This window comes from Camelus bactrianus, chromosome X, assembly GCF_048773025.1.
Source record: "Camelus bactrianus isolate YW-2024 breed Bactrian camel chromosome X, ASM4877302v1, whole genome shotgun sequence".
NCBI lineage: Eukaryota > Metazoa > Chordata > Mammalia > Artiodactyla > Camelidae > Camelus > Camelus bactrianus.
In genome coordinates, this window is record NC_133575.1 from 98,994,156 (window position 1) to 99,011,494 (window position 17,339).

Here is a 17,339-nt window from a genome sequence, read left to right on the forward strand (position 1 = left end):
CCACAGTGGCTGCACCAAACTGCATTTCCACCAGCAGTGTAGGAGGGTTCCCTTTTCTCCACAACCTCTCCAGAATTTGTCATTTGTGGACTTTTGAATGATGGCCATTCTGACTGATGTGAGGTGATACCTCATTGTAGTTTTGATTTGCATTTCTCTGATAATTAGTGATATTGAGCATTTTTCATGTGCCTATTGATCATTTGTATTTCTTCTTTGGAGAATTGCTTGTTTAGATCTTCTGCCCATTTTTGGATTGAGTTTTTTGGTTGTTTCTTATTATGTAGTATGAGCTGCTTATATATTCTGGAGATCAAGCCTTTGTCAGTTTTACCGTTTGCAGAAAATTTTATCCCATTCTGTAGGTTGTTGTTCTATTTTACTTATGGTTTCCTTTGCTGTGCAGAAGCTTGTAAGTTTCATTAGGTCCCATTTGTTTATTCTTGCTTTTATTTCTATTACTTGAATAGACTGCAGCTGGAAGGACAGGGTATCAGGCCCCATTGCTTTATTGTTGCCAGGTTCCCTGTGGCTATGAGCACCACTGCATCAAGGAGGCTGGAGTTGTCTGTGCTACCTCCCCGGCTGCTGCCAAGATTTTGGGGGCTGTGGTTCAGCTGCCATGACTAGGAGGATGGGGTAATAGGCACTGCATCCACTATTCCCCTGGTTCCGTCTCCTGTGTATGTTGCAGTCCACCCAACTTTAGATGTACAGATGTGTGGAACTCTCCAACATTTGGGTGTGTTGGGCAGAGGAACATTTGTTGAGTAATGTATATTTTACTGGTTGCAGAGTGAAAGGGAGAGACAAAGGCAACTTCTCTTCCCACCATGATGCTTATGTCAGTCCCTCATCAACTGATTTTTGACACACGTGCAAAGCCAATTCAATAAAGAAGGGATTGTCTTTTTAAAGGAGAGTTCGAAATTTGTAGATACTGACAGGCATACGTAGAATAGATAAACAAGATGATACTGTATAGCACAGGGAAATATATACAAGATCTTGTGGTAGCTCACAGTGAAAGAAAATATGACAATGAATATATGTATGTTCATGTATCACTGAAAAATTGTGCTGTACTCTGGAAATCGACACAACATTGTAAACTGACTATAACTCAATAAAAAAAGTCAAATAATAATAATAATAAAATTTAAAACAGTTCAACATTTTGGGGAGAGAGAAATGAACCTCAACATGAACTTCTACATACATTTGAAAAATAATATATTAGTATCTGAGTCATGCTCTTTCATCAATCTGTAACATACAGTCTGTGCACAGATTAATGTATACTCTGCAATCATTCTGAATGGTCTGAGATTGACAATCACTGAATTTAAAGAACATTAAATCTAGTAGCAGCAAGTAATGAGTTAGACATGCTATTTCATCAATTTACAGGCACTTCTGATGATACACGTATTTCCTTCTGAAAAATTCATGCTACTGTACCACCAGGGACCTAGATTAGTAGAGAGGAGGGGTCTGGCTCAGAGAAGACACATTCTCACTTCTAAAAAATAAAGAGCTAAAAGTTAGTTTAATTATTTTAAGTTTTAATTCAAATGGCAGCAAGAATTTTTCTTTCTCTAATGTAAAACATACTGAGTGTGTACTATGTGCTGAGGCTTCCTAGCATAAATATTAGAAACAAGGCACAGATATTGGTAAGTTTACATGGCTATCACACCAAAATTGAAAATTTTTTTGTACCTATACATCTTTTAACTCCTGTTTACCTGAACATTCCTTTCATGATTTCTAAAATCAAGGAACGTTGGTTGAACATTGCATAATTGTGAAGGCAAAATTTGTATTAAGTACAGAAACCACTGTTTCATTCATCAGGATTGTTCCCAGAGTGATTGATGACTTTACAAAGCATCCAATTCCATTGTTAAACAAGTCAGGTAATTATCAAGTCTTTAACCTCTGAAAATTTTCTTCTACTATCTACTTGGGACTAAATTATAACCAATGGCTATCTATGAATTCTGCACTTCTCTAATTTTGCCATGGCACAGATGAGAACAATGCAGTCAGAAAATAAAGTGGAATAAAAGAAGGGGAAAAAGCAAAATAAAGTGATGTTACATATTTGGTTCAGGAGGGAATTAAGAACAAAAATATTTAGTTAAATTAAATATTTGGCATAATGAAAATTAAACTCCTAAGAAAGGCATTGAGGACACTCCAAGATTGTAAATCCATCTCCTTCCCTTTCATCCCAGCATTTGCCACTATATACTCTAGTCTACCACTCATTCACATTTATCTTTCCACTCATGTGACTTGCTAACGTAATTTTCTCTGCATGACATGCCTTTCTCTAATTTCTGCATACCTAAATTCAATTCACTCTACAAGGCCTAGTTTAAATGCTTTCGGATTCATGGAATCCTCCAGATTAAACAAACAGAAGTATCTTCACATTTCCCTGCATTCTCCCCCACATTCCTTTATATGTACCTCCTCCACAGCACATAGAAAATTTTATGGTATATCACAGGCACACGTGCATGTTATTTGGTCTTTCCTGTCAGAAGTTTTTAGGATGAACACCATTTTTTCCCTTTGTTTTGATCCACAACTACAATGAGTTAAAGTAATCACTTGTCTCATTTGAAGGAAAACTGTCATCATGAGTTCAGGGTTCATACCAAATGTGCCTTTGTATACTCAACAGTGCCTTGCCTATAGTCCTGCCTACAATATATATTCAAAAAAGTTTTCTTGAGTGAATCAATGAAATGAGTAAGTTAACTTTGTGAATTGACTCCACTAACAATATACCCCTTATGATTACTCACTGATTCTTGAAACTTCTTGGAGACTTTCTCTCCAAGTTAGGGCAGACTACTTTCTGATTAACATATCTTCCTGTCAACAACAAATAGAAAAGAAAAAATGATAAATAATCTATTTGAAGAGACTGAAAAATTATTATGACAATAAAGATTTGAGGGTCTAAAATTCCAAGGAAAAAATAAGAACAAAGAGTTGAATCCAAAATTAAATTCCACTTTTCCCTTTGTGGTACTTGCCACTTTTTTATAAACAGGAACACACTAGTAAATGAAACAGAATTCAGTGGTTGGCAGGTTGCAGAGATATACTAAGCTTTCAAAAACCCCATGGAATAAGAGAGCTACAAAAAATAGTGTTCACACCCTGTCAAGGAAGAACAGTCTTAGAAGGCATGCCTGTCATACACTGAGACCCCTACAAGGCTGGCTACTCTCTAGTAATAAGGAAAAATCAGAACCAGTCTAGCACTCACAAGGAATGAAATACATTTTTAAAATATGCTCAATTCTAGACTTGATTAAGGTGATCTTGCCCTTCCTTAATTATCCAAGTAAAAGTAAATCATCTCTGAAGGAAGAAAATACTTGCCATACTCTTAAATTATGGCAACAATTGTAATACAAAAATTATTACATTAAATACAAAACACTAGGCATATCAAGAAAGGATAAAATGATCAAAAAAAGTAATAAAAAGAGGAGAAAGTAACACAGAAGAGATATAATTTAGAAACAAAAGCTATGTATCTTTTAAAAGTATGTGAAAAGCTAGAGAAGTTTAACAGAAAACTGTAGTTAAGAAAGAATTAAATGTAAAATATAAAACTGAGAAATTTGAATTTATTTACAGAAAAGAGACAGACTCACAGACATAGAAAACAAACTTATTGTTACCAGGGAGGGGGAAGTAGGAAGGAAGAGATAAATTAGGAGTTTGAAATTTGCAGATACAAACCACTATATATAAAATAAATAAGTTTCTACTGTATAGCACAGGGAACTATATTCAATATCTTATAGTAACTTATGGTTAAAAAGAATACGAAAACGAACACATGTATGCTCCTATATGACTGAAGTATTGTGCTGTACACCAGAAATTGACACAATATTGTAAACTGACTATACTTCAGTAAAAATAATAAACTAAATTTTAAAAAATTACACATTCAATGAATGGGTCTAGTCTCAGAGCAGAAAAGAACCAACTAAAAGGATAAGTAGTGAACTGGGAAATAACTCAGTAGATATGATCCCATATATCAGAATCACAAAGAGAGAAAGAAAGATTAAAGGTATAGAAGAGAAAATAATGGATGTAATGGACACAGAGAAAAGAGCTAAAAAGTGTAGTCAGAGAGCAAAAGGGAGAGAGAATAGGGCAGAATAAATATTTCAACATATACTAAAGAAGAATTTTGCCAGTTTTGTTACAAATCACAAGCAGAAAAAATATAATAAAAACAACATGTTGCCACTGCACAGACTAAAGACAATGAGAAAAATATTAAAACAGAATAAAAAACCACATAGCTTTCAAGAAAGCAACAATAAGATTTATAACTACCTTCTCAAAGTAACCAAGGTAAAGCAGAAGATAATAGAATGAAACATCAAATCTAGGAATGTATACCTAGTGAAAATATCTTATTCAGATGAAAGTGAAATGGATAAACTTTCTGAATACCAAAACTGAGAAAATTTTTCAGATAATTTGTAGGCCATGCCGAAAGAAATTTTAAAAATATAGACACTTAATAATGATAAAGGACCCTCCCTATGCATAAAAAAGATGTAACAATCCCAAAATGTTAGTGCCCAATTCTTTATATAAAGAAAAAATATACAGAACAAAAAGTGATAGATATCACAATCAAAGAGAAAGATTTCTAACCTTTCTTAATGACTAATAAAAGCAGCACAAAATCAATAGTAACGTATAAGATGTAAGTACTATGATTGAATATCTTGACCTAATTGGCATATTAAACAGCACTACACCCAGCAACTGAAAAACACTCATTTTACTCAAATATAAAATAAATATTAATCAAAATTGAATAGGCTGGGCTGTATCAGAAATCTCAATATTTTTCAAATTACTGAAATCACACGAAAACATGTACTATGGCCACAGTGTAATGAAGCTGAGAATAAACAACAAATGACAACAGAAAAACAATAAAAATTAAGCAACACACTTCTCAATATCCCATGTGCTGAAAAAGAAATCACAATGAAAATTGTTCCATGAAAATTGAACTGTTTTGAATAAATAATAAATACATCAAATCTTGTAAGATACCTTTAAGGCCATGCTTAGGGGAAAATTTATCATCTTAAAATATTGTTAAAAAGAAGGAAGCCTAAAAATCAATTCACTATCTCAAAAAGATAGTAAAAGAACAGCAACACAAATGGAAACCAAGTAGTAGGAAGGAAAGAATGAAGATAAAAGCAGAATTTAATGAAACAGAAAACAAACATACAAGGGAGAGGATCAACAAACCAAAAGTCGATTTTTAAAAAACATTAATAAAATTGATAAACACTGGTAAGGCTTTTGAAGAAAAAGAAAAAAAAGTACAAATAACCAATATCAGAGCATGAGGATAGTAAAAAAAAAAAAAAAAAGATTACAAAATGATTTCAGTGGTTTTTAAATGCCCACAAATTCTTTGATACTTCTACCTTGAAGAAGAATGTTCAAATCCTCCTCCGATTAGGTGTGGACTGGACTTATTGACTCAAATTTACCAAAGAGAATGAAGGGGAAGTGTCGGTGTGCAACTTTGGAGAATAGATCACAAAGGTACTTCAGTTTCCCACTTCTTCTCTATCTTGAATTACTTGGTCTGGAGGAAGATAGATGCCAAGTCATAAAGACACTCACCTATGCAGAAGCTAGGAACTGGGGCTTCCAGTCAACAGCCAGTGAGGAAATGATACTTCCTGCCAACAGCCATGTGAGTGAGCCCTCTTGGAAGTGGATCCTCCAGCGGGAGTCAGGCCTTAAGATGACTGCAGCCCCAGCTGATGTATTGACTGCAACCTCATGAAGACACCTTAAGCCAGGAACACCCAGAAACACTGCTCCCAGGAATGTGACCATCTGAAACGATAAATAATAAATTTGTGTGTTTTAAGATGCTAACTTTTGGGGTAATTTATTATGCAATGATAAGTAACTAAAACAAGGGTATAAAAACATTGATAAAAATTGCAAAATAAGTGAAATTTTACATTAAAATTAACATTTAAAAACTTAATATTGGCACAAGAATAAATATTTGAAAAATCTTAATAAACATTAAGGAAACTAAACCTGTAATGACATTTCAAAGATCAAGTCAAAAAACATCCAGGAGGAGATGAATTCAGAAGTGAACTCTTTCAAAAATTAAGGAAAAAAAGTATCCATTCATAAATATTTCTAAGGAATTAAATAAAAACTATTTCTCAACTGGTCTTATTAGACAACAATTACTGAGATACCAAAACCTGGAACAAATTTTAACAGAAGGAAAAAATATGTGGATTCTTTTTGATGAGCACATATGCAAATTACCTAAACAAAATATTAGCAAACTGAATCTAAGAATTTTAACAAAGCATGCTATAACAAGATAAACTGGTTTTACCCTAGAATACTTGTTTAGTTAATATGAAAAAGTCAAGCAATGTAATTCTTCACTGTAACAAAAGAAGAAAAATTATATGATCATGTCAGTAGATAATGAATAAACATATTATACAACTCAACATCCATTCACAACAATAATTTTGAAAGACATTTAACAAAGTGACAGAAGGGAACATTTAAAATTGTTCAGATATATAAAAATAAAGAAAAATTCATATTTAATAGTAAAATATTGAAAAATTAATTAAGCTAAACTAGAATTGAGAATAAGATAAGGATACCTATTATGACTAAGGACATGCAAAATTATGCTTGAGTTCTAAGACAATATAGGAAGTTTTTTAAAAAAGTGTAAGTGCCAAGGAAGAAGAAACAACACTGTTAATATTCTTAGGCAACATGAGTGGGTACATAGAAAATCCAAAATAGCCTATAGCTAGAAAATTAGAATTAATAACTAAGTGTAGTCAATTCACCAGATACAGCATCAATTTATTAAAAGAAACATTGTATTTCTACATATTAGAAATAAGACATTAGAAAATATAATTTTTAGAAGGTATCATTCTGTTTTTATAAAAATTTACAAATAGATAGCATTCATGATACCATCAAACATATCAAATACCTAAGGATAAATCTTTTAAAATGCACGATACTTCAACACAGAAAACTACATACCAATATTGAATGATATCAGAGAATCTTAAATAAAAGGAGAAATATACCAGAGTCATGGATTAGAAGACTCCATATTTTAAACACAACAATTACGTGTAAATAATGTTATGTTTTAAATGAAATCCCCATCAAAGCCAAGCCTAGCAGGTTTTTGGGTTGTGGAACTTGGCAAGTTGGTTCTGACAGTTTCATATAAAGGCAAAGGACCAAGAATAACTGAGACCATTTTTAAAAAAAAACGAAAATTGGAGAACTTATATTACAAGATATTAAAACTCATCAAATGACCATATTTAAGACAAAGGGTTCTCTATAAATGCAGAAAAAGAGAAAACTCACAGTAGAAAATCCAGAAACAGATCCACATAAAGTAATCTGATTTATGTCAAAGGCAAGATGACACATCATTAACTGGATAGATGACAGACTTTCCAAATAAGTGGAAGGGATCAATTGGTCATATATATGAAAAACTGAATATTGACTTTTATCTCATACTATACAAAAATTAATTCTAGATAGATTGTTCATATAAATCTTAGAGGTAAAATAGCAAAATCTTTAGAGTGTAACACAGGACAGAATCTTCAAGAGTTTAATTATCAGATATATTCTAAATAGGAAACATAAAACATCAAGGAAACATTGATAATCTGGACTTTATTAACACTAAGAATATCTGTCATTAAAAAAAAGCATCAATAAAGTGAAAATGCTACCCAGTGTATGAAGAAAGATTTTAAAATTCATTTATCTTATTAAATACTCATACACAAAATACATAAAAACTCCTACAATGCAATATGTAAAAACTGGACAACCCAATAGAAAAGTGAGCACATGAATGGCTGGTGAAAAGATGAGAGACACTCACATTCATTAATTAGGAAGGAAACACAAATTAAAACCCCAAAGAGATACCATTAAACACATATATCAAAATGGCTCTAACTAAAATCTGCTATGACAATATCTCAAATGATTAAAAACAGAATTACCATACGATCCAGCAATTCTGCTTCTAGGGATATACGCAAAAGAACCAAAAGTGGGAACTCAGATATCTGTGCATTCATAGCAGCCTTATTCAGAATAGCCAAAAGTAGAAACAACCCAAATGTCCAGTGACGGATGAAAGGATAGACAAAATGTGGTGTGTACATGCAATGGAATATTAAAAAGGAATGAATCCTTAAAAAGGAATGAAATTCTAATACATGCTACAATATGGATGAACTTTTAAAACACTATGCTAAGTGAATTAAGCCAGACACAAAAGGACATGTCCTTTTGTGGATTCTATTTATGAGAACTATCTGGAATAGTCAAATTTATACCAATAGAAAGGAGAATAGTGGTTAGCAGGAGCTAGCAGGAGAGGGGGCTGTGGAGATACGGTTTGAAAAGCAAAGAGTTTCAGTTTGGGATGATGAAAATACTCTGTGTATGGATAGTAATGATGGTTGCAAAACAATAAGAAAGTATTTAATGCCACTGAATTGTACACTTAAAATGGCTACAATGGTAAATGATATACATATTAAATTTAAAAAAAATTTTTAAAAAGACGTCAAATACAAAATGTTGGGGAGAATGTACATCAACTGGCATGCTCATATACTGCTTGTGGGAATATGAGTTGACACAAGCACTTTGGAAAAATGTTTGCAATATTTATGAAAGCTGAACATAGGCATTCTCTATAAAGAATTATAGGGTTATCACCAACATAAACCAATTCCTGCTGTCTACACTAAGATGCATGTATCTCACACACAGTATTGAACAAAACAGTATATATCACATTATTCCATTTATATAAAGTTGAAAAATAAGCAAAATTTATCTATGACATTAGAAATCAGGAAATCAAGCTACTGGTTACCATGGGGTGGAGGGGAAGGAGTGACTATGAGAAGGCATGAGTGGTCTTCGGTGCTGGAAATATTCTGTTTCTTGATCTGATACTGGTTACTTTCAGAAAATTCATGGAGCTCTATGCTTACACGTCATGCACTTTTCTGTTTCTATGATGCACTTCAATAAAAGTGTTTCTTAAAAATCAATCATCTGGCATTCTGAACATTCTAAAATGTAATCTGAACATTTCCTTTCATCTACCCAATCATGTAACAGAACAAAGGAGGCTTTCTAGAATTCTTTCCTCAATGGAAACGGTTGAAATAAGCCAAGGCAAAATCACTTGAAAACCAATCTATTTTCTAACTTTGGAGCAAGTAGCAGATTTTACATGCCTGTGGACTTAGCCACTCACATTTGACCTTAAGCAGTATCACAAGGACATCTTGTCTCAGCAGGCAATAAACTATCAAATTTTTATGCTATACGTTTGTGATGAAGCTAAATTCAGTCAGTCACAAAATAAATCTGGTGTGTGTGTGTGTGTGTGTGTGTGTGTGTGTGTGTGTGTGTGTGTGTGTTGGGATATGGGGCAGGACATTCAGCAACGAGGAAACAAAACCACTTTAATTCTCCCAGTTTAGATAAAGGCTTACAACATCCTTCAGGGTTAACAGTGAGGACAGGGCATTTATTTTTTAAACATCAAACAACAGAAATTTTGTATGATCAAAGAAAATGATTGGACCTCAATCCAATTAAATCTCTTTTGCTTTTCTACAAACTTTTGTTTAGAAAAATTTAAATCTCTTTTGCTTTTCTACGAACTTTTGTTTAGAAAAATGACAAGTATTTCTACAAAATTCAGGCTTTGTATTTCAGAGTTATCCTCATCGTAAATTAAATGATCACATGGCCTTCTTTGTAGCCTAAACTCTCTTGAAGAATCAAGAAAAACCAAATCAAAGAGGAGTGAATAAACTTTTTAAAAGGTGAGGAGTACAAAAATCAAGAGAGGAAAAGCAGGGAATAAAGGTAAGAACAATGAAGAGAACCAGTCAAGAGGAAAAGAGGAGAAATTAGGAGAAGAAAGAGGACACTCAGTGAAGAGGAAAAAGAGAAAGGAAATAAACAATCAAAGCAGTGGGAAAAGAACAAAATAAAGGAGACCAGTGGGAAGTAAACAGACAGAAATCTGGATGTCAAATAAGACAAACACAGAATAAACTGAAAAGTAAAATTCCAAATCACAAAGTTTTTCACACTTTACAAAGGAATTGTCATAAAAAAAATTAGCGATTCCAACACGTCCATCCCCACTACGAAACACAAAGCTGTATGCCCACTGCACTCTTCCACTTATGCTACAAATAAGAAACCAGTAAGGCACTCAAGAATTAGACATGAATAACTCTCACAATCTGAGCTCACAATACATTCTTAAGGTACGAACGATACACTAACAACTCACAATGTCTTCCTTCTGAAACCAGCAAATCCACGTATCTAAGAGTAATGGCAAAAGAGATAAGCACAAAAACATTACAATAGGTTAAGTTCCTTCAAAAAGAGCTTCAAATTTTGAAAGGAAAGAAGAAAAGGGGGACTTTTACCTCTCTGCCTTTCATTTGAGTTCACTTCCACTATCTCATTTTGTATTAAGAAAATTCAGTTTAGAATGTGAAGTCCCAACCCCTGAACAAACGTAAAGAAGTCATTATTGGCCTTACAAAAGTGATTTTCCTGTTTACAAAGTAATTCATAGGAAAATTCTTTAAACTGTGAATTTAAGCGTTGGTTTACAGATTATTAACTGCTTTGCAGGGAGGCTGAGAGCTAAAACTTAGTCAGTATCCTGTGAAGACCAATTCAAAATACGGATAAATGACTATAGAAATAACAATGAAAATCAACAGTAAAAAAAAAAAGAATAGAATTAACCAAAATGTTGCAAATGTCGTTTCAAAAACATGGGAATAAAATAACAAGGCAAGCTGCTGTAATCCATCGCTATGGGAGAAGAGCAGAAAAGGGAGAAGGGAGGAGTCATGACGTGGCAAGGGAGAAAGAAAGAGACCAAGTTAGAAGTTTTAGAGAAAGAAAATATATCACAGTGCTACAGACTTCTTTCAGCTCTTCATTCTCTCTCTCAGGGCTGGCATTTTTTGTAACTGCAGTGAAAGATCTTAACCAGTCCCACAGATACCCTTACTCTTAGGTGAAATTTGGTGTGTGGGAAACAATTCAGTAAAGTTCAAGTGAAACCACAAAATAGACTTGGTCTTCACTAATGTATTAGACATTTCTTGTTACTTTTTTTTATTTTAATTATAGTTGATTTACAATGTTGTGTTACTTTCTGTCATATAAAATAATGATTCAGTCATAATTATACATCTTCTTTTTCATATTATTATTATAAGTTATTATAAGATAGTGAATATTTTGTAATAACTTATGGTGAAAAAGAATATGGAAACAAATATAAGTATGTTCATGTATGACTGAAGCATTATGCTGTACACCAGAAATTGACACAATATTGTAAACTGACTAGACTTCAATAAAAATATATTAAAATATATTGAATATAGTTCCTGGTTCTATATACTTCAGGAATTTTAACCTTTGTCACAGCCTCAGCTACCATCAGGACAAATTATTCCAGGTGGATTGTGACTTACTCCACGTGGGTAAACCCGGTAACACCTATCCTGTTTTTCTGGGGCGTCACAATTTTTACCAGGGTATGAGAAATTAGAGATCTTTTCAGAACAGAACTCCAAAGTGCAGGAGGAATTAAGGCCCCGCTGGCTTAACTTAGACCAATGGAAGCTAGGTGCTGGAAGATGAATCATTTCCCATTATGTCCCTACATCTACTGTCAAGAGAGGTACTTGCTGACACAGCTTCTCAGAAGACAGTCCAAGGAACCCAAAAAAGCTCTTGGTATCAAGTGGTGAGTGACCAGCTTCGCCCTTGTAATGGCTCACCCTCCTTCCTTGTCTCACCTTATCCCTCACCCCTTCTCCCTGAGATTGCACTCCCTAATTAAGAATCTGCTTCACGCTCTGCTTTCTGAAGAACCCAGCCTAAGATGGCACTCAAAAATACTAAGATTCTTTGGGATTATATACTTAGGAAGCACAACACACAAAGTGAGGAAAACAAGAGCCCCAGAGCGGCCCACCACTGAAGCGAAACTAAGACTCTCTTCATTGATACTTCTCCCTGATCTCAAATGCTACGTTTAAAATTTTAACTGGTACAACTAATTGAGGAAATTAATCCACAATTTACTTCTCACTGTGTAAAATAGTTATTCAACTAAGAAACTCAAGATTGGTACTACATATGAAACATATGCAAAGCATCTCTTTTGATTTTTTTTTCCATTATGTGCTCCCCTTTCTTAAAGCCACTTGACTACAAGAACCGCACCCTTGATACATTCCTGCCTTATTCCTAGTGACTTTATCTCCATCTTAGTTTTAGCAACATCAGCCTAAGGCACTGTCTTGCATTTGCAGGACCTTAGAAAACAAAAGTCTTCCTTCAGAGTCCTAAATTTGTGTCTGCATCCCTGCTACCAGACTTCCTGATGCCTACCTGCGTGGGGAATTCTCTGACTATCAACTACTTTGAGATTCTTGGGCATGATGCTTGATCAATTTTTAGGATATCTCTATTACTTCATGTTAGAGAGCTTGCTTGTGATTGTGACCTGCTATCTACTCATCAGTAACATGTTGAATTGAGCCAGTCTGTTTTAGCTCCTCCCTCTCTGGCGCAATTCCAGCTGGAGTCATTGATATCTTATGTCTACATCTCATATCTGTCCGTATCTTGAACTAGTCCTGGCCTATGAAAACAATATATGAACTTTCGGAAACACAGAATCTATCACACACATAGTCAGCCTTGAATGTCCATCTATTCTCAAAATTTCAGTTTTCCCTTGCTTCCCTCAGAGTTGGTCAAACCCAGACAACTGGACTTCTGCTTAATTTTTATCATCTACTTCTCTTTTTTTGTATATATTTTTTTTATTCAAGTCTAGTCAGTTTACAATGTGTCAATTTCTGGTGTAGAGCATAATGCTTCAGTCATACATGAACATACTTATATTTGTTTCCATATTCTTTTTCCCCATAAGTTATTATATGACATTGAATATAGTTCCCTGTGCTATACAGTATAAACTTGTTGTTTATCTCTTTTATATATAGTAGTTATTATTTGCAAATGGGGAGTTCGAGATTATCACCTATCTAAAGTCTCCATGAGGACAGGATATTTCAACCTACCTGGGCTGGCCGTACACATACATATTACTAGGAACCATAAAAGCATTTCCAATCTTGGTGTATCACCTGCTCCCTGGATTCTACATGCAATGCCCTATCCACCAGGATGAAATACTTTCAAGACTAATACCTTTTAAAAACAAGCCCATATTCTCCACATCTCTTCGAATACTGTATTATACTGCCCAGTTTCCCTTGCATTGATCAGCCTCAAGAGTCACATTTTCCCAGTGTCTTTCCCCCACTAGTCACAGCTTCCTCAGTCTTTGGTAGTCTGTCCCAGCATGCATCTTGGATCTGCCTGAACTGTGACAAATGGAGCTGAATCATACATCAAGTAAGCACACAAGCTACTACAGGGTCTTCAAGAACTTGGTTTCTAGGAACTGAGGTAAAACATTTTACTCACCTTCTCTACATTTGTGATATTATTTATTCTTAGCTGATAATCCTTCAGCTTTACCTATTTTGGGAGTGGGGGCAATTAAGTATTTATTTATTTATTTATTTATTTATTTATTTATTTAATAGAGGTACTGAGGATTGAACCCAGGATCTCAGGCATGCTAAGCACGTACTCTGCCACTGAGCTATATCCTCCCCGCCAACCCTGGCTCCAGCTTTGTATTCCAGCTTTGTATTTTTAAACTGAAGAAATTACTTCTTTTTAGGATGCCCATCTATGCAAATCCTCAATTTCTTATCTTCACATTTACTTTCTCTGGATATTCTCTAGGTATCTAATGTTTTCCTTACCTAAGTGAAACAAACTTTGATAGATAATCAGGCGAGATATTTGATGGAGTAAGCTATAGTATGAGGATGCTAGTGAGACAATAAATGAGATGCCAGGAGACAGGACTCAAACTCTAATATCATCTTTCATAGATACATCCTAGGAACCATTGTGTATAGCAGTCAGAGTTGAAAGTAAAGGGTAAAGAAATAAAAGCTTCTCAAATTCATACAGGAAGGCCAGTCTGTACGGGGCTAACCTAGTTGCTCTTTTTTTCTTTTGTACCCTCCTAGCTAAGCTCAATACAATGGATGTCAACTTGAAATAACTATAATTATGATTAGCCTGGAATTAGAGGTAACCCCAAAGTTACAATCTCACACAGCAACATGAAGCTGAATGGAAGGCTTCAAACAAACTTCCTCAGAAAAGACTTCATTAATACATTTTCTTTACTGAAAAATCTTGAGTACAAACATTTGCAAATGATTTCATGTTGTCAATGCTGAGAATGGCAATGCTGAGAATGGCTCCAGTTTGTGTGATTCTCCTATCTTGACTCTTGTGTATTCTTTTTGAAAACTACCTACATCAAGGAGATATGGAAAAAGGAAGGTGAAGAAGAATGAGAAATCCTTTTATGAAACATTGTGAAATGAAGCACTTAACATAAAATAAAATATAGACTTTTTAAAGAGGTAAGTCCACATGTGCTCATACCAAATAAAAGTCAATTTTAAGAGAATTAAGAGAAAAATCTTGACTCCACGAAATGCAAGACACAGACTTGTAAAACCAAATAGGATGTACATTTAAAGAATACTTGCTCATTGACCCAATAAGAATAGAAACAATAACAATGATAGATGATGATGTACACTTTTGTACATTTGTTCTTACCAACATTCAGTGCAGCTCTACAACAGTGTCTACCTATGGTCTCTATCCTTTGGTGATGAACATTTCTCTGCATAACCCAACAAGACCATTCACTAGCCAATTGACAGGCCCATTTCCCACTGATTTTCTTTAAGATATGTATTCCTGCTAATGCTAAATGGAAAATGAAGCCAATCCTCAATAGTTAAGTTAATAATGATCACTAATCTTTCAAACAACATAAGAGAATTAGCAATAGTACAGAATGTTTACTGAAATAAAATCTAAATCCCTTAGCATGAAATTCAAAGCTATGGGGCCCACATGTTCTCAATTTCACTAACCACTTCCAATTATCTGTATTTTATTCAATTCAAGGTATACTGCTATCTCTCCTCAAGCAAACCTCTGTCATACCTACCTCCAGGACTTTATTCATGATAATTCCACTTCGTACAATGTCCTCCTCCTATGGCTACCGATCAAAATCATATCTGTCCTTCAAAGTTGGTTCAAATGCTGTCTCCTCCATAAAGACTTTCATAAATGTTTGACCTTGAAGAGCTCTTGATCATCTATAAATTCTGGAAGCATTCAATATGTATCATTATAGGTAGGCTGAGTACATCTTCACTTCTCTACGTGAGAAATTCCTGTTGTACTGATATATCTAATATCAGTGCTCCCTGTACTCTCAAATGCAATCTAGTTTAGACATTACATTATGTGACAAACATAACTGTATTACTGTAGTATTCATTATACTGTTCTATTTTTTATATTTCTATGTAAATTTCATTCCCTATACTACATTGTAAACCTCTTTGCGAACAGAAACCATAGGCACTTGAGGCTAGCTCTTTTCATTTGGTTTAAGATGTATTTATTGAGTTAATCAATGGAAGAGCAGCTGATTTTTTTCCCTTAATGAGGTCCTAAGTCATCAAATATTTAAAGACATATCTTGAAGAACAATGACTAGGCATTATTAAATTGATGCTAATAATGAAAAACTCAGAATCTTAATTATAACCAATCACAGATCCAAGATAATTTATCCACTGCTTGAAGGTTGAATTAGAGTGTTACATGGGTCCCTCTGAGCTCTTATACTTGATGATTATGACAAGCAGATATGGAAGTGATATACCTTCTTCTTCAGGCTCTAATATGCCTTCACACCTTCAACTGACTCAAATGATGACCTTGGAGTAATTCTATGCTTTTCTTCCAGAAAGAGAATTACACCAGGAAGAAGGACAGAACTCCTCCTGCCCAATGCTTCGTATATTTAGGGAGTAATGGAATGGTTTTCATAAAAAATAAAAAGCTAACATCTTGCTTTTAATTTTCTTCCATATCATATTTAATTCTCCCCACATCCTAACAAGTCAGATAAATCTAATAAGGTTTACTCTGTTAAAATAAATTAACCACAGTAAAAGCTTATCGTGTACATAGTAAAAAAAAAATTCATCCACACGAGTGTCACCACAGTTTCCAGTTTTAGAAAAGCAGATATTAATCCAGATTCAAGCAGTAATTCTCATAGATAACTAAATTACCTAGGAAATACAAAACAGACCTAATTCTTCAAGTGGAGCTACAAAATAACCGGTTCAAATGGATTTTTCAGATCTCTGCTGCTCCTGTTTTCAGGTTTGTGACTTGAAAGCCAAAAGGGAAAAGGATAAGGGGAAAGTCAATTTGCACCATTTACCATGCTCAGGTTCGGTTTCCTTTCACCCCCTTTTCCTTTATATAGCAATCTCTACAGCAAGTGGAGATCAGGAAACCCTAATTTTCTTTGGCCTCATCCTTTATATCACTTTTCTCGTATTCAGTGAGGCAGTGTTTGATAAGAGTGTCAAATTAGTAGAAAGCCTGAGGTCTAGCAATTTGACAATGACATAACTGTCACAATGGGTCTACTTTCGGCATATACCAGGCATAATTAGAATCAAATATCTACCTCTTACCATTTCCCTTGGTTTCACCCAACTCTGAAAGCTATCAGGCCATTAACGCATATCAATTAGTAATGATTTTCCCCAGGCCCCAGCAGCTAGTGAAGCCTACATTTAAAGGTGATCCCAGCAGTCAAAATTTTAATGTGTACAATTCAAAACTATCTACTTGGATACACAGAACAGTATCATCTGAAAAACTCCACTTCCTTAATATTTTATACTGCAGCCATTAAAAAATATATCACCCTTTTGGATGAATGTCCAATGAACATCTTCATACCTATTAAGAAATATTAATTATATAAAGGTTTGGAAAACATACAAATCATTTAAAGTAGAAATAGGATATGCAATAGCCAGGAAGAACTAATGTTATTACTTTTGTGGCCAGTTGAACACATTCTTAGTATAATTGTTTTCAACTGAGACTTCATGACCCAGAAAAAA

At 34.2% G+C, this 17,339-nt stretch overlaps 1 long non-coding RNA gene across 1 annotated transcript in view; it reads right to left on the reverse strand.

Annotated features, from left to right (window-relative positions):
- LOC141576222 (uncharacterized) overlaps positions 1–17,339 on the reverse strand; it is a 541,790-nt gene that overhangs the window by 120,695 nt on the left and 403,756 nt on the right. Inside the window, exon 3 of the long non-coding RNA XR_012504513.1 lies at positions 5,710–5,928. This is a non-coding gene — a long non-coding RNA (uncharacterized LOC141576222). The remainder of the gene's footprint in view (positions 1–5,709; positions 5,929–17,339) is intronic.